The following is a 17,729-nucleotide window of genomic DNA, read 5'->3' as shown; positions in this document are numbered from 1 at the left end:
CATCCAATGCTGTAAAATCATTTGAGAGATAAAACCTCTCACAATAATTAATTGTGGGATAAAAAAAGAGTCGTGCTTCTATCTAGACATAGTGCTTTTCCTATCCCACTTTTAAGAGGCCAAAATATGTGTTCTTTTAGAGGAACGAAGAGGAAATTTAAGTTTATAAGTTTATCTACTGTTAGATATAGCAGGGATAATTTAAGTTGCGGGTTCTTGTTTGTTTAGTTATAGAAAGAATAATTTTAGTTCATAAGTTTATCACCACTAGATTAATGAGGACCTTAAGAAAGCAGCATTGTTACAAAGTTTTGCTCACAGCGAATGTTTGTCCCCGAATAATTTTTGAATCAATGACTGTTGCCGTGAGTAATCTTTAGAATTAGGACCGTAAATATTGTGTAAATGTTAGAGTCCTTTATTAGGAAGGATATCTCTTGTGTCCTTTTTTTGTTTTCCTTTGAGAACAAGGATAGTATGTACTTATATACCAAATTATGCAATACATGAAAATTAAGCCATAAATTTCTATTTGGCATCGGAGCCTAAACGTAACCCTAAAAAAGTTCTATTGTGCTACTGCTATTGCGTGTTCAAGACTGCAGACTCATGTTCTTGTTGAGTTCGTTGCAGCAAACCGAAAGCTGCAGGAGTATTGCCTGCCGTGCTCTGCGGGTGCAACTGTGTGTGATCTATGACATGTCTTAAGGAAGGATCAGGGCTAAAATTGGAGGGTGGGTCGCATGGCTCAGCCAACAATTCAATTTTGAGTCCGGTTGTAATTTAGAGTGATGCTTCAAACGTACCGTAAAACTCAATGGATCATTGTGTCAAATAATAGTTATAGTATTCTAATGTGTACTAAACTAACGAGCTATTTGCCTGGTCATACTTTTTTTTTCTCTGCATGTTAGAAGATCCACTCATTGATAAAAACAATAACCAATTTAATTTATAATTCCATATTGATAAGTCAGTGTGTATTGAAAATGGTAAACCTTAATTGATTTATAAGGAAATAGATCAAACAAGAAAATATTCTATGGAGAAATTGTATATATACACCAATTCAATTGATGTTTATATGCAATTCATATCACTATTTCACACTCAATAATTAGTTTAGACATATATCATTGTCTCATTGGACAGAAAGTAGATGTAGGGTTCTAATTAACTAAGTTCCTTCTGATATTTGTGTTTGAGCCTACTGAATCCTAACTCAAACATGATATATCAATTTATAAATCAAAAGAGAAAGTGACCAAGGATATCACATAATTAAAAGATGCCCCCACATCTGAAAAAGATGCCCTTTCTTTTGGTGGTCCAAACCCTCAAGTCTCAGACAACAATGATATCAAACCCATCAAGCTTTTAATTCTAAAGAGTTCAAAGAGTTTGCATCCTTATAAGACAGTTAAGTCTCTTACATGTAGAAAATATAAATATAAAAAAATAAATTCCACCATCCATCATGGTCATAGGACTTATTAATCCCCACACATGCATGTTATATATGTGTTTGATATGGTCCTGGCATAACTGGCTTGCCTTTTTTTGTTTGTTTTTTGCTTTTTTATATTTATCTTTTTTCATACCCTTAAAACTAAGAGAAAATTGAAATAATGCATGGTGGGGTTATCTGATTTCATATTTCCACTGCCAACTTGCATTGGTTTTTCTTGCATATATATTCCTGTCTTCTGTTTGCTAGCTTCTGCCAAATTAAATATCTCTTCCAAACATTAAATTAATAGATCTGGTTTTGTAGCTTATAACGTGGAAGTCACATGTGATCAAAGAGAAAATAGGTGGGAACGTCTGCTATCACCTTTTCCGTTTTCGTTTCTATCATCATCCCAAGCTCAAATCCTCAGCGGTCAACTGCAGAATTTCTTTCAAACGACATATGCATACATTTTTTTCTTTTTGCAAGTTTAATAGTTATTATCGAACTATGACTTACATAAATGGCCGGAGAATTAACTTCTTACTAATAAGGAGTCGAGCAAAGTTCATATTAGATTATCTGATAAGCATGTGGATCATGTAACACATGGGTCTGGGATGCATATAGGTAACACCCATAATAATGTGGCATACATTAGAAAATATGTAGCACATTACAATTAAATACTACAACTACATTATACGACTTCTCCCCAAAAAAGTTATTGAGTTCAAAAAAATATAGGCTATATATATAGTCAAGCTGCTTGTATTTCTCCAGCCTCACCATGTATGTACGATAAAATTAATGAACATAACTTTCACCTCTAACAGGAGTTCGAAAAGAAGCTTGAGAGAGAAAGAGAGAACAACCTACACTGTGCATATTAGTCAATGAAGAAGTGGCAAGTTCAGAGTTTAAGACCAAACGTGTTTAGCATGTGAAAAGTAGTGTCACAATGTTTGATAAAAATTTAAGTGAAACTGTTTAATAACTTGTGCATAATGAGTAAGTTGGAAAAGATGTGTTTAAGATGGTGATAGTGATTGTTGTGATGGTGGTGGCAATGGTGGAAGTGTAGTGGAAGGGGTGATGGCAGAGATGGTGGTATTGATGGAGTTGCTGCTGGCATTGGTGGTAGGAGTAGAGGTGGTGCCAGTGGTGATGGGGAGATGATGATGGTGGTGGTAATGGTGGTGGGATGATAACATCAACGATAGTGGTGGTAGTGGCGATATAGGGCTAGCAGTGGCAGGTGGTAGAAGCTAGTGGTGGGAGAATAGATCGATGCATATAACATAAGAGAATATTAAATGATGCCATATTTAAGGTTACTGTTAGATTTAAAATTCATTCAAGGCTCTGCTTTTCTTATTATGAAAGTAGCTTTGAACATGCTCCTTTTAGAAGCTGCTGTATGAAGATTATTATTTTTACCAAACATTTTTAATAATTAAATTTAAAGTGAAACAACTTTTTTGGGAAGTTTTTGTCAAACAGAGCCTTAAGACTTTCCAAAAGAGGTTATGATACCATGTCGAATAACAAATGGTGTAAGATCCCATAGCGACCAACGGAGAGGGGGTAATATGTTTTATATGTACATGTTTTCCTCCCTATAGCACGAGGTCTTTTGGGAACTCATTGGCTCCGGATCCCATAAGAACTCCGAAGTTAAGCGAGTTTGGGCGAGAGCAGTCCTAGAATGGGTGACCCCCCTGAGAAGTTCTCGTGCCGAAACCCAGAAACAAAATAGTGAGGGAATGGTAAGCCTAGAACGGACAATATCGTGCTACGGCGAAGTCGAGCTGGGATGTGACAAATAGTCTTAAAAGTTTAAGTTATATATTAAAAATAGGTCAATAATGAACATTTGCAAATAGATGATCCAAATTATGATGAAATTACATTGCGAGTAAAGTTCTAGCAATATATGTTTTTCAAATTTATTAGTTCTAATTGTAGGTCCTCATTAATTAGAACGTCACTCTTCAGTCTTCACATAGCTTTCATAAAATGAAAAAAATTGAAAGCAATCAACATCTTATTTATTTTAGAGCCTGTTCAATAATTATTTTGTTTTGAGTTTTAGTTTTCATTTTTTTTTTGTGCGCTTTGATATGGAGAAAGTATACTATGAAAATGAGGAATAACTATTTTGTTTTGAGTATGATAAGAGAAAGTATATGAGGAAATGAGGGGTGAGGAGGAGAAGAAACAAAGAAAAATGAATGAAAACAATGTTCAAAACAAAAATAACTTTGATTATTAGATTTTAATTGGACACCTTTCCTTGTATAATCATTTACATCTCTCCTCCATTCTTTCTTTACTCTTCTATATCCGATAATTTCTCCTATATATTTTTCCCTTTTTCGTAATAGCTGAAAACCAAATACTAAAATGGTTATCAAATGATGAACCTTTATTTGTTAATTTTTATTATTATTGTTCTATGTGTCGGCGAAATTGCTAAGGCTAGTTGCACATGAAATACGAAACCCTTCAAATCAATATACATGGGTACACCTGAATACTACCGAAATAGTCTTGATCCATTAATTTGAAACGTTCAATAATGCCCACAATCATATTTTGTTAAATGTATGGAACATCAAAATTTCTACAAACATAATGACCAAAACTACGAATGTCGCATCCAAACAAGCCTTGGTTAAATTGACACATGACACCACTCTACATATCTCTATCTATCCATTTGGTCCATACATGGCAACACATATGTTGCAGAAGATGGGATGTATATTGGATGGTGTTATTTGTGAAAGAGCAAAGTTTGGGAGGCCCAAGACAGTACAGTTCTCAGGCAATGTCACATTCCAGCCACCTAATGGGAAAGAGAGATAAGGAACAAGAGGATGGTGACCCTTCTCTTCTCTTCCTCCTTGTGCCACAACAGACAATTTACACAACGCGGCTGGTAGAGAGAGAGAGAGAGAGCTCATGTAATATGAAGACACCAAGCCGGTCCAATTCTTATTTACTGCTTAAAGAGAATTAGGGTTTCTCAGGATGGTGACCCATTTGTTGTGGCAATAACCAGATTTGGACTCATTCATGGTCACATGTTGTTGGTTAATTTGGTCCATCAATTTATTCGTCTAAGGTATCAATCAAAGAATGAAAAAAGAGATTTATTTCTGAGGTTTGTTGATTGATTGTTAAATTTCGCACAACTTAATAACAATGTTTGGGTAATTAACATTTATGAGATGTTATAATCTCCTACAAAAGAAAAAAAAAAAAATCTCTTTATCAATGAAAGAGGATAAAATAAAAAAAATAAAAGAGGATAAAAATGGAAATGAATGTAAAACAGAATACCTCAAATTCAGATTTGGATCACCGGAGGGCATAGTTAATCCAATTCCCATTCATCTTCTCACGTGTTGCCTCCAAAAATACTCTTCCTATTTTACACTAAAACTCTAAACCCTAAGAGAATCTCCAAATGAGATGTCAAATATAATATGTCAAAATTTTATTTGATGGCTGATGTGGCAAATTGAATACAAGTGTTAAATCTACCTCTTTTCCAATGTATGTGTCAAATATTTATTTTATTATTTTATTGGGTCTATAGTTACATTAACTATTAAAAAAATAATTAAATTAAATTTTAGATTTTATTCTATTGGTTGTTAATGGGACCCATGCATTAAAAAATAAATTAAATATATTTGACTCATTCTTTATTTGCTATAAAAACAAGACAGCTTGAAAGTAATAAGTCAAATTAAATAACTCAACTGCCATATCATATATGACATATCCATTGGAGAACACCTGAATGTCTTTCAGTCCTGTTTGGCATATTTGTTATCTCCTTTGTAGATGGTCTAAACCTAAACAAAAGTATCAGGCAGTGCATATAGATAATAAGGAGGCTTTTAAGGGATGGGATCCCTATTTATTTATTTTTTATAAAAATAGGGATTAGTTGTGGGGCCCACACCATATCTAACTTTAATGATCCGAACTATTTATTTTTGAAGTTGCACCTCATAGATCATCTTTACAAATATTAGGCAAATCGAAAATAGTTGAGGCACCTTTATTCCAAGAAAACATTAAAATGTCATCGTGATAATTAAATAGGCAAATGGTTTCGGATTGAATTGAATTTTTGCAAGATGATCTATAAATCAAGACTTATGAAATAGACGGTTCGGATCGTTGAAGTTCGATGCAGAGTGGGTGCCACAACTAATCCCTATTTTTTGAATAAAATGGAGATCTCTTCTTTTAAAAGGCCTGTATATATATATTTTGAGCCGCCCAATTATTAGCGGGTTAAATAGTTTAGTTAAATAGTACACTTAGAACTTAGAGGTGAAACTAGCTTTTATCCAAATTCACCCAAATTTAATTGATTACACTGCTACCGTATTTTAGGTTAAATATCATAGTGCTAGTTATTGAAGGGGTTTGTCAAATGCATTCTTATAATAAAGGTCTACATGTGTCCTTTAGATTTATGATACGTCGCATGCGACGTTGCTACATCATGAGGCAATGTAAAAAGGCAATTGGCTTGGGTTGGCATCAGATGAATTATCTACTTTACAAGGGACATGATAGAAGTGGTGCAGTTTGCATTCAACTCGCATGGTCCCCTTCCTCTATGACCATCACTTTAATGGCAAACAAGAAGCTTATGTGAATGAAGGGCTGCTATTATTGTGGTTATTAGGGTTTAGAGGGACAGATGTGGGTTTCGAACATGTTGAGTTGGAGATGGGTCCCTCTTTGAGATCGGTGCTATTAAAAAAATGAAAGAATAAGTTGATGTTCTACTATAAAGCTAATTGATAATATGAGAATTCAAATTGCTTATAAGAACATGTAAGGTCCATTAAATAATTTCTTGATGTGTGATTCACACTATCATTAGCATGCTCCCTTCTATGCAAGATCATTGATGCTTAACACATGAACAACACATATTAGGTGAGCATGTGTACCTTTGGGTTCAACACGTAGATAGCATGCTCTGATATCATAAAAAGTTACAATTTCACCATAAACTAATTGACAGTGAGAAGTAGCACTACTCCTTAAAACCACATACAAGGTCTCTTTCCCCAGTATGAAAGTCACTCTCAACATGTGTACCTTTGGGCTCAACACGTAAATAACATGCTCTGATATCATAAAAAGTTACAATTTCACCATAAACTAATTAACAATGAGAAGTAGCACTACTCCTTAAAACCACATACAAGTCTCTTGATTCCCCAGTATGAAAGTCACTATCAACAAAGAAAATGAAAGATACTATATTATTATATATATGTAGAGAGAGAGAGAGAGAGAGAGAGAGAGAGAGAGAGAGAGAGAGAGATTTGTGTTGGGATATTGGCAAAAAGAGGTAGAATTATGAAAGAAGAGAGAGGCAGTTGAGTTGGGGCTGGAAATTAATAATTGCAACGCGATCAAGTCAAGCATGCTGCCATGCACGAATGCAGCAGACTGAAATTTTTGCTGAAGAAGCCAGAAGCAACTGGCAAAATTATATCACTAAAACTCTTTCTGATTAAACTCAAGTAAATTTATAGTCACAGGCACTGATCAGAACCCTAAAACCATCCATAACAACAACGAATTAATTAAGGTGAAGCCTGTGTGTGACTCTCAGGCACACGCACACAAGAATACCTAATGAAAAGAGGGGACATTAACTTTTGACCTAGTTAAACGAATGGTTAAAGGGAGGGGGGATGAAAAATCCGTACTACAACAACCAGAAAAACTCTATATCTATCCTCTCTCCTTTAAAAGATATTGACTCATTCATTTGTTCATAATCTGAATTTTGTTTTTCTTTTTGTATATAGAATTAAGGGACATTATTATTTAACCCCATTACAATTGATTTTCAAATGCAATTGTGGCAACACAAAATTTTTTTGTCTGTAAAGAATCTCTAAAACACCAAACCTCGAGTGCAAAGTCTAACAGCTATCCTAAGCCTTTCATAAAAACAACAATCAAAGCTTATATCCTAAGCCTAGACTCTAGCTTTAGACATATTTTCACCTCAAATCCGATCCGCAGTATCTTGATGTTGGGCTCGGGATCGAGAGCCCCTACTCTTAACTCCGAACTTCTTGATTACGGGGTCAGACTCAAGATCCCAAACCCTTAATTATTCAATGTTTAATTAAAAACATAGGGCTCCGCGGAGGATTGTACTTTAAAAGCATTCAAATAGAAAATTATTTAGCCAAATTAATTTTTTTTTGTTTTTTTTTCCCTTTCACAAAGGGGGGAAAAAAAAAAAGAAAAAGTAAACATCCAATAGTGGAAAACAATCAAAAGTCGGAATTTTAAACCGTATTATGAAGTGGGAAAGGAAGAATAATAAGTGTCATCTTAAATTACATATATACCAATTTATTCTTAATAGCTCTTTCAATTTGTGTAATCTTCTTAACATTTTGTGAGGACCACTATTACAGCATCGCCTGCAACAGATATAAAACAACCAACAAAGCTATTAAGAACCAACATCAACTAAGAGTACCTGGTCCTGGAGAGAGAGAGAGAGAGAGAGAGAGTTACCAACAAAGTAGGGTCATTTCTTTCTCTTCCACACTACTGAAAATTGGGTATGTACAGTGTTCTATAATAGTATTTAAGAGCCTTGTAGCGTGTGTGTGTTCTAGTGGAATCCTCATCTTCGAATTCTTCTTCTTACATTTCCTTTTGTATTAAGAAATATACATTAAATTTGCAAGAGCTGAATCTAAAGAAAGTTGGGGTTCTACCACAAAATTCATTGAAATGGGGAGTAGCCTAATTACATGCAATGTCCATTTTTCTCCGATGTGAGATTCGTACTCTCAACACACCCCATCATGTGTGGCGAATTTTCAAGCCTAACACATTGACAACACAAATAGGATGACGTGGAACGTGTATGGCCGTTGGGCTTCACACTAGGACAACCTACGCTGATATCATGAAGAAAGTTGAGGTTCCACCATAAAACCGGCCAATTGGCAATATGGATCAACTCCTTGTAAGCTCATGCGAGGTCCTTTCTCCCATCGTTATGGGATTTATTCACATACCTCATCACGTGTAGTGGATTTTTAAGTCAAACACGTGGATAACAAAAATTGGGCGACGTGGCCAGCTTGCTCTTATACCATGAAGAAAGTTGGGGAATAGCCAAATTACTTCTAATAACATGTGATGTTTCTTCTTTCCCCGGTGTGGGGTTTATACTCTGAACATGTCCTATCATGCATGACGAGCCTAACACGTTGACAACACAAATGAGATGACGTAGAGCGCGTATGGCAGTTGAGCTTCACACATAAGACAACTTGCTCTGATACAATGAATAAATAATAAGTTGTATGGTGGAACCTCAACTTCCTCTAGTTATGAACTCAAATTCCTCTTTTCCTGATGTGGTTTTATGGTGAAACCTCAACTTCCTTCATAGATCTACAGATTCTTCTCCTCAAATTTCCTTGTATATAAAGAAATAAGTTGTAATTATCTAAAAACCGGTCTTGGGGTTTTTGACCTTTGTACACATGATTAATTTAAGAAAACATGTTTCTAAACGATACAGCCAAAAACCGGTCCTAGGATTCTCTATGTTTTTACGTCACTAGAATAACCTGTGTTTTCTTTCTTGTTCTCTCACTATATGTTTTAACAGTAATGCGTACCCTAAGGTCCTCATTTTGAGCATTTGTGAGGTCATCTTTCATTTAAACTCTTAGATTAATCTAACAGTGGATTAATCAATAACCTTATATTATCCGTGTTGAACCTCTCTCTCCCCTTCATCCCTTCCCTCTCCCTTCCCCTTCCGTCTTTTTCCCATACGCGTCAGATGTTTTGGGCTGTAGGTCGGACGCGAGAGGTATTCAGCCTTCTGTATGATGCAAAAGTTTGTTGACTTCCGATCACTAGGTACTAAACTACAGATTGGTTTTGCGTTTGCTGTTGAGCACTCAAGGCTTTTGTTATCATCGAATCTGGCAAGCAATCTAATATTAATGAGGTGATCTTTCCTTGTTTGGCCAATACTATTCTTAATCTTAAATACTAATATCTGCACTGCGCCTCACGCTAAAAAGCTCATATGGTGAGACGGAGGAGGGGGAGGGGGAGGGGGAGGGAGGGGAGATAGACGAGTAGAAGAAGACATAAGGGTTTCATTTGCTAATTTTTTTATTAGAATCGAGATTGTTCTTCGTTAAGGGTGTAACAGAGATAATATAAGATTGATTAACCACCGTCAAACTAATCTAAGGGTTTAAATGAAAGAAGATCTTGGTTGAGTATTACACATTATTTAAAGTGATTTTAAATACAAAAGTGGATAATTACTCTCTTGGAACTTTAATATTGAATTGTCATGTTCTTATGCATTAAAGTTGGTTGTGTAATTTGACATATTTACCATGAAAAGAATTTTGTTGCTGATGATTTTGACTTGTTTGGGTTTGTCATCTAATTTGGATCCAGTCTTTTTTGAGCAAATTTTTCATTTTTGTTGTCGATTACTAATTACAGATACAACTGGAATCTCGTGGCATCGTGATATTGTTATGTAATCTTTCATTTTCTTTCGGCTTATATCTTGTTGTCAACAAAAAAAAAAAAAAAAAAAAAAAAAAAACTTCAAATCCATAACATAAGAATATATATGTCAAATTAAACCCATCAGTATAACATGTTGTGTTATATTGACCGCAATCAATCAATATCATCTTAGAAGACTAGAGGTTTATATTAACCGCACTATAAATCAATCAATCACTACTAAGCAAACCACTTTTCATGCCTTATATATCTTTCACTTTGTATAAAATGACTGGAATAAAAGTAGTTGCCCTATTTTTTCTAAATAATCTTTCTTATACCCAAGATAGAAAAAAACTATAAGAGAAATTCTTAAAGTTATTTTGTAACATCCCACATCGCCCAGGGAGTGATCCTTAAATGTATATTTCCATCTCTACCTAGCATGAGGCCTTTTTGGGAGCTCACTGGCTTCGGGTTCCGTAGGAACTCCGAAGTTAAGCGAGAAGAGGGCTAGAGCAATCCCATGATGGGTGACCCACTGGGAAGTTGCTCGTGAGTTCCCAAAAACAAAACCGTGAGGGAATGGTAAGCCCAAAGCGGACAATATCGTGCTACGGTGGTGGAGCGGGCCCGGGAAGTGATCCGCCCCGGGCCGGGATGTGACATATTTGGTGGCCTTCGATCTGTTGGAAAAGTTTATTAATTAGCTTTTTGATTTATTAGTATTTTATGAATTTTTATAGGATAATGATTAATTTTCTTTTAGGTCAAAAATTTTCATTCCTTAATCTATTAAGATGTAGTTAACCTTCTCAGTGACTCTGTGTGTTTATTTTGTTTTCGCTTATTTAAGTAATATGTTCGTATTTTTGTGTGCTATAATTTTCAACTATTTCGAGCTATTTTGGTTCTAAAAAATGCCATATTTTTACTCTTTTTTTTGTTCATTTATGATATATATGGGGCTTTTTTTATTATTATTTTTTTATTTTTATAAACCCTAAACCCTTTTGAGTTTCACACATAATGTTGTTGGTTTATTTTTCCATTTATCAGTATACTGCTATAAATATATATATTTTTAAATATAAGCTATATTATATACTAATATTAATTACTAAAAGGAGCTAAAAAAATTTTGAATCCATAACTCATGGGTTAGGAAAGAAGACCCTAATTACTTGACAATTCTCTACTTGTTGCTATAATTATATTGTTGCATGAGTGCAACGATGTTCATATATTGTTCTAGATCACTCCCGCAACAAAAAAAATGGGCCATCCTACAACCTTCAGATCTTTAAAAATTAATGTTAACTTTTTATTTTTTTCACTTCGAAACTTCACTGTTTAGTTTTTTTATTTTTTTAATCAAAAAAGGAAAATTTCAATACTTGATTGTTTTATAAAGACATAGATTTAAGGCTAGTTTGATATTGCTGTGTTTTTAAAAAAAATTGCTTATGCTATGCTGTGAGAATAAACAGATGCACAATAAAGTTGTTGAGTGTTTGGTATATTTTTTTTTTTTTTTGTAAAAGTGCTTTTAAGGAAAAAAAAATGGTATCTGAGTGTTCAGTAAACTTTTATATAAATTGCTGTGAATATATTAACTGACTATAAAGGATATTATATTTAACATGATATAATAATTATCAAAAAGAATAATGTAAGGGCAATGATTGTAGTTCTGTAAAATATGTGGGGGTAACTTGTCATTTGAAAATTAAATTTCATTAAATGGGCACAAATAACTATGCTTTGAAAAAATCACTTTTTATACTTTTTTGTACTTTTCTACTGTAATTGTCAGCAGTTTAATTTTTTTTTTTGTTTTATCAAACACATTTGATATTTCAGATTTTTTATAAGTTGTTTTTTCTATGCTTTTCTATTGTAACTAACATCAATTAAATTTTTTTTTTTTAAAGCATCACAATCCCAAATAAGCGCTTAATCAATTTGGCTAAAACAATATGATCCACCCTTATTGCAATTTAGATGAATTATTGCACCCAAGTTCAAAGGGTAGGAAACTGATGCGGTTTTTCTTAATCATTAAAATGATAAACTGAAATAAAACGTACATTGCCCTATAAATTCGCATAAATCCACAAAAAGAAACCCCATAAGTAGCAGAACACTCTGTCGTCCAGATTTAGTCCCAAAACTTGTTAGATTTGATCATCAGTCCAAAGTGGGGGAAGTCCTGATCTAAACAGATAATTCGGATTTGAGATAAATAGGTACGAGAGCAAGGAAGAACACTTAGGGTGCGCTTGTTGCACCGGATTATCTCAGATTGGATTAGCTTTGGGGACTAAGTTGGATTGGCTTGGCAAGGACTAAGCAGTACTAGAATTGTTAAACGCATGCTCGTTTTATCCTATGAATGCTTAAAACAGTGCAAATACATTCAAAATAGAAAAACTGTGTAGTTTTGACACAAATTAAGCTTTTGATGTTTCGAGTAATCATTCTTAATGTCTTAATAGCATATTATATTTATTTATTTGCTTAAGTTCCAAAAAGTGTCAAACGCACGCTGGTTTTATCCCATGAATGCTTAAAATAGTGCAAATACACTCAAAATAATAATAAAAAAAAAACTATGTACTTTTGACACTAAATAAGCTTTTGATCCTTTGATTACTAATTCTTAATATCTTAGCAGCATATTTTCTATGTTTATTTGCTTAAGTTCCAAATGATCTCAAACACACGCTTATTTTATTCCATGAATGCTTAAAACAATGCAAATACACTCCAAATAGAAAAACTGTGTACTTTTGACACAAATTAAGCTTTTAATCTTTCAAGTACTCATTCTTAATATCATAGTAGCATATTACATGTGTTTGTTTGCTTAATTCCAAAAGGAGTAAAACATGCGCTCGTTTTATCCCATAAATGCTTAAAATAGTGTAAATACTTTTGATGAACTAGCTAGGATTTATTTTTTATTTTTAACTATGAAAATTTCTAATTTTTTTGTCTGACTCTCTCTTCCCTCTATCGTTGCCTTTCCTTTCCTTTGTCGCTCATTCCCTTTCCTTGTAGCTTCTGTTGGATTTGGCTTTAAATCAACATGACTAAACTAAAACAAGAATCAAACAAGGATTAGGATATCTTGGATGCAAGATATTTGGATTTGTGTTTCCTAGTTGGTTTGGGATTTGGTTTTAGTATAGGATTTGGTTTCCTATATTCTAGGGACTTTGTGTAAACCTATGACATCTATTAGTATAAATAGATGGATGTGGGATAGATTTTTGTGTGTGAGAGTTTTTGAGAGGCATAAGTTTGTATACTTGAGAACACTTTGTGATCGTGAGTTTTCTTGTATTTGTTGGTAATCAATAAAGCTTCCGTTGTTAGAGAAGTACTCCTATATTGGAGAAACTCTGAAATCGTTGTATTTTGTTTATTGCTTGATTGTTTTTTTTTGTTTAGTTTACAACAAGTGGTATCAAGAGCTTAGGTTCTTACGTGGGTTGTGACTATTAAGCAATAATGAAGACTGGTGATTCTACTAGTGGTGATGATGTTGAAGAAAAATCTAGAACTAGTGGAACCAAGATGACAATTCAGAGTGGTAGGTTTGAAATTGAGAAATTTGATGGAATGAACAACTTTGCTATGTGGTAGTGTGTGGTTTAAGATGTCCTGGTACAACAAGGTTTGGTTGTTATGTTAGAAGACATGTCGTTTTCGATGAAAAAAGAAGAATGGAAAATATTGAATGCTTATGCATGTTCTACAATTCGGCTATGCTTGGAAAAACAACAGAAGTATGGTGTGATGAACATAACTTCCGCAAAGGAATTGTGGGCTGCATTGGAGACAAAATATATAAAGAAGAGTGCAGAGAATCGACTGCATCTCAAGAGCAAGTTGTATAGGTTCCAGTACAAAGAGGGCACGAAGATGAATGGCCATCTAGAAGAGTTTAATAAGTTTCTAGCTAAACTAGCAAATCTTGAAGAGATAATCAAAGATGAAGACAAGGCCTTAATCCTAATGAACTCATTGCCTGAATCTTATGAGCGTTTCGTGACCACTTGGATTTATGGTAGGGAGACAATTAAGTATGATGAAATCTTAAGTGCTCTTATGAATCATGAGGTAAGACACCTTGACGGCAAGAAAGGAATAACTCTACAACTTTGATGGTAAGAGGGAGATCGAAAGAAAAGAAAGATTTGTATAGGAAAAATAGTAAGTCTCGTACTACAGGAGTCTTAGAGAATAGGAAGTTCTTGGACAAAGATAAGTGTGCTTTTTGTTATGCAAAACGACACTGGAAGAAGGATTGCCTTAAGATCAAAGAAAAGACTGGAAAGAAGAAGGATGACTCAGAAACAAATATGGTTGAAGTCGAGGATGAGGAATTTGTCTATTGCCTAACTACATCGAGCACTATGGATTATATGAAATAGTGGGTGCTTGACACAGGTTGTACCCATCACATGACTTCTCAATGGCCTTGACTTTCAAGCTTCAAAGTTATAAATGGAACTATGTATATGGGAGATGATAACCCATGTACAACTCAAGGAATTGGAAGCATGAGGATCATGGTGTGATTTGAGAATTGAATAGTGTAAGGTAAGTCCCAAATCTGAAGAAAAAATTGATCTCACTAGGCACTCTTGAGTCACAAGGCTACAAGTTTTACTCCAATAACAACGTGCTCAAAGTTGCTAAATGAGCACTTGTCATAATGAAAGGGCCTCGGAATGGCTTACTTTATATGCTACAAGGAAAGACTTTGGAAAATTGAGTGACTATGGTAGTTGATGAGGTGCAAAGTAATAAAAGTGACTTGTCCGCATTATGGCACATGATGTTGGGACATTTAGGAGAAAAAACATTGCAAGGATTGATCAAGCAATGGTGTTTAAAAAGAGCAAAAATTGGAAAGATAGAGTTCTGTGAGCACTGCCTTCTTGGAAAACAAACAAAGGTGAAATTTGGCTCAGCTGTTAATGAAATGAAAAGGGATTTTGTACTATGTTCACTTTGATATTTTGGGGCCCTGCTAAGAATGATTCTTTGGGTGGAAAAAGATGGTTTGTATCTTTTATTGATGACTACTCTCGCAGATCATGGATATATATATGATGATGATGAAATGAAATGACGAGGTTCATGACATCTTCGTAGAATAGAAGAACATGGTGGATAACAAGATTGGAAATAAGATTAATATACTAAGAAGTGCCAATGGAGGGGAATATACCTCTGATATTTTCTTCAAAGTGTGTAAAAAGGAGGGGATTACTCGGCATTTCAGTGTTAGACATACTCCATAGAAAAATGGGATTGTAGAGAGACTAAATAGGACCTTACTCAAGAAAGTTAGTTGCATGCTATCTTAAGCTAAGCTGCTAAAGAGATTTTGGGCAGAAGCTTTGAGCTATGCATGTCATGTGCTTTGAGCTATGCATGTCATGTGCTTAATTGACTACCATCAACAACATTGGAGGCTAGAACACCCATTAAAGTGTGGTCTGGAGAACCAACTCAGGACTACGATAAGCTATGAGTGTTTGGATACAATGCCTACTTTCATGTGAAGGAAAACAAACTGGATCCACGAGCCAAGAAAGCTGTCTTTATGGGATTTTATAGTAGTGTGAAAGGCTTCAGAGTTTGGTGTCTCGAGTTGAACAATATTATAGTAAGTAGAGATGTGACATTCGATGGAAGTCACTTGAAATTGAAGGAAAATGTTCAGATGGTGGAGCATAGGGAAGATGATTGCATAGCCAAATAAGGAAGTTGTGGAAGAAGAAAGACAAGGTGATCAACTTGAACATGAAGAGAGTGATCACGAAGAAGAAACACCATCAGAAAAACTAAAGATACAAGATGATTGCATAGCCAAAAGGAAGGGAAAAAAAGACATATCCCTACCTGTGAGATATAAAGACTGCATGGCATGAATGGTATATGCATTGCCAGTAATTGAGGCTGAAATTCCCACTAATTTTGAAGAAGCAATAAATAGTGAAGAGGAGAGTAAATGGCATGATGCAATGGATGATGAGATGTTCTCCCTTCACAAGAATAGGACTTGGGAATTGGTGGAGCCGCCTAGAGGAAGAAAAGCAATTGGCTGCAAATGGGTTTATGCAAAGAAGGATGGAGTGGATGACAAGAGTTTGGTAAGATTTAAAGCTAGGCTAGTGGCTAAAGGATATGCTTAGAATGAGGGAATAGATTACAATGATATTTTTTTTCTCTTGTGGTTAAGCACTCATCCATTCAAATATTGCTTGCTCCAGTTGCACATTTCAACCTTGAATTGGTACAACTAGATGTGAAGACTGCATTCCTTCATCGTAATTTGGACGAAGAGATTTATATGAGACAACCAGAAGGGTATCAAGTGAAGGGCAAAGAAAAATTGGTAAGCTCAGAAAATCTCTTTATGGTTATGAAGCAGTCACCCAGACAGTGGTATTAAAGATTTGACAAGTTTATGAAGGGTCAAGACTATACGAGAAGTCACTATGATCATTGTGTTTATCACAAGAAGTTGAAAGATGGTTCGTTCGTGTACTTGTTAAGCTATGTGGGTGACATGCTCATAGCCTCAAGCAATATTTCAGAGATAGAAAAGTTGAAGGAGCAAATGAGAAGGGAGTTCGAACTGAAGGATCTCGGTGAAGCCAAGAAAATATTGGGAATGGAGATCATAATGTATAGACAAAAAGGTTTGGTGTGTTTGTCTCAAAAGCAATATCTTGAGAAGTTGTTACAAAAGTTTGGAGTAATAAAAGACAATAAGCCTGTAGGAACTCCATTAGGTACTCATTTTTAAGTTAAGTAGTCAACAATGTCTTAAAATTGATGAAGAAAAGATGAAGATGGATGGTATTCCATATGCTAATTTGGTCGGAGGATTAATGTATGCTATAGTGTGTACTTGTTCTGATATAGCACACGCAGCTGGAATTGTTAGTAGATTCATGTATAATCCTGTAAGAGAGCATTAGAATACTGCTAAGTGGATACTTAGGTATTTATATGGAATAAGGGACAAAGGTATTTGTTTTGAAAGATGTGATGAAGGAATTGATAAGTTCTCAGTTAGATATGTGGACTTGGAATTTGCTAAAGACTTAGACAAGAAAAGATCAACGATTGGGTATGTGTTTGCTTTGGCGAGGGGACATTACAACCAACGGTGGTACTATCAACCACAGAAGTAGAATACATAGCGATCGCTGAAGCTATCAAAGAAGCATGTGGACTCTGGGTTTATTAGGAGATTTAGGTGTAGAACAACACAAATTGGATGTATATTGTGACAACCAAAGTGCCATTTATTTGGCTAGATATCAGGTACATCATGCTAGGACTGAGCACATTGATGTACGATATCATTTTGTGAGAGAAGTGGTAACTAAAGGTGAGATTCGTGTAAAAAAGGTTGCTACAGAAGATAATCCAGTTGATATGTTGACAAAAGATGTTAATGCAGCTAAGTTCGAGCACTGCTTGAATTTGGTGCTGTTGAAGCAAGTTTGATCTTGCAATATGGTGGAGCAACGGAAGTTGTTTGATGCCTCGTTATGGATTTCATGCCAATGTGGAGATTGTTGGATTTGTCATTAAATCAACATGCCTAAACTAAAACAAGAATGAAATAAGGATTAGGATATCTTGGACGCAAGATATTTGGATTTGTGTT

The sequence above is a fragment of a genome, unplaced genomic scaffold (genome assembly GCF_019419815.1).
Source record: "Pyrus x bretschneideri cultivar Hongxiangsu unplaced genomic scaffold, Pyrus_bretschneideri_v1 Contig9, whole genome shotgun sequence".
Classification (NCBI taxonomy): Eukaryota; Viridiplantae; Streptophyta; class Magnoliopsida; order Rosales; family Rosaceae; genus Pyrus; species Pyrus x bretschneideri.
The sequence above is the reverse complement of the archived record's forward strand: the minus strand, read 5'-3'. Positions refer to the sequence as shown.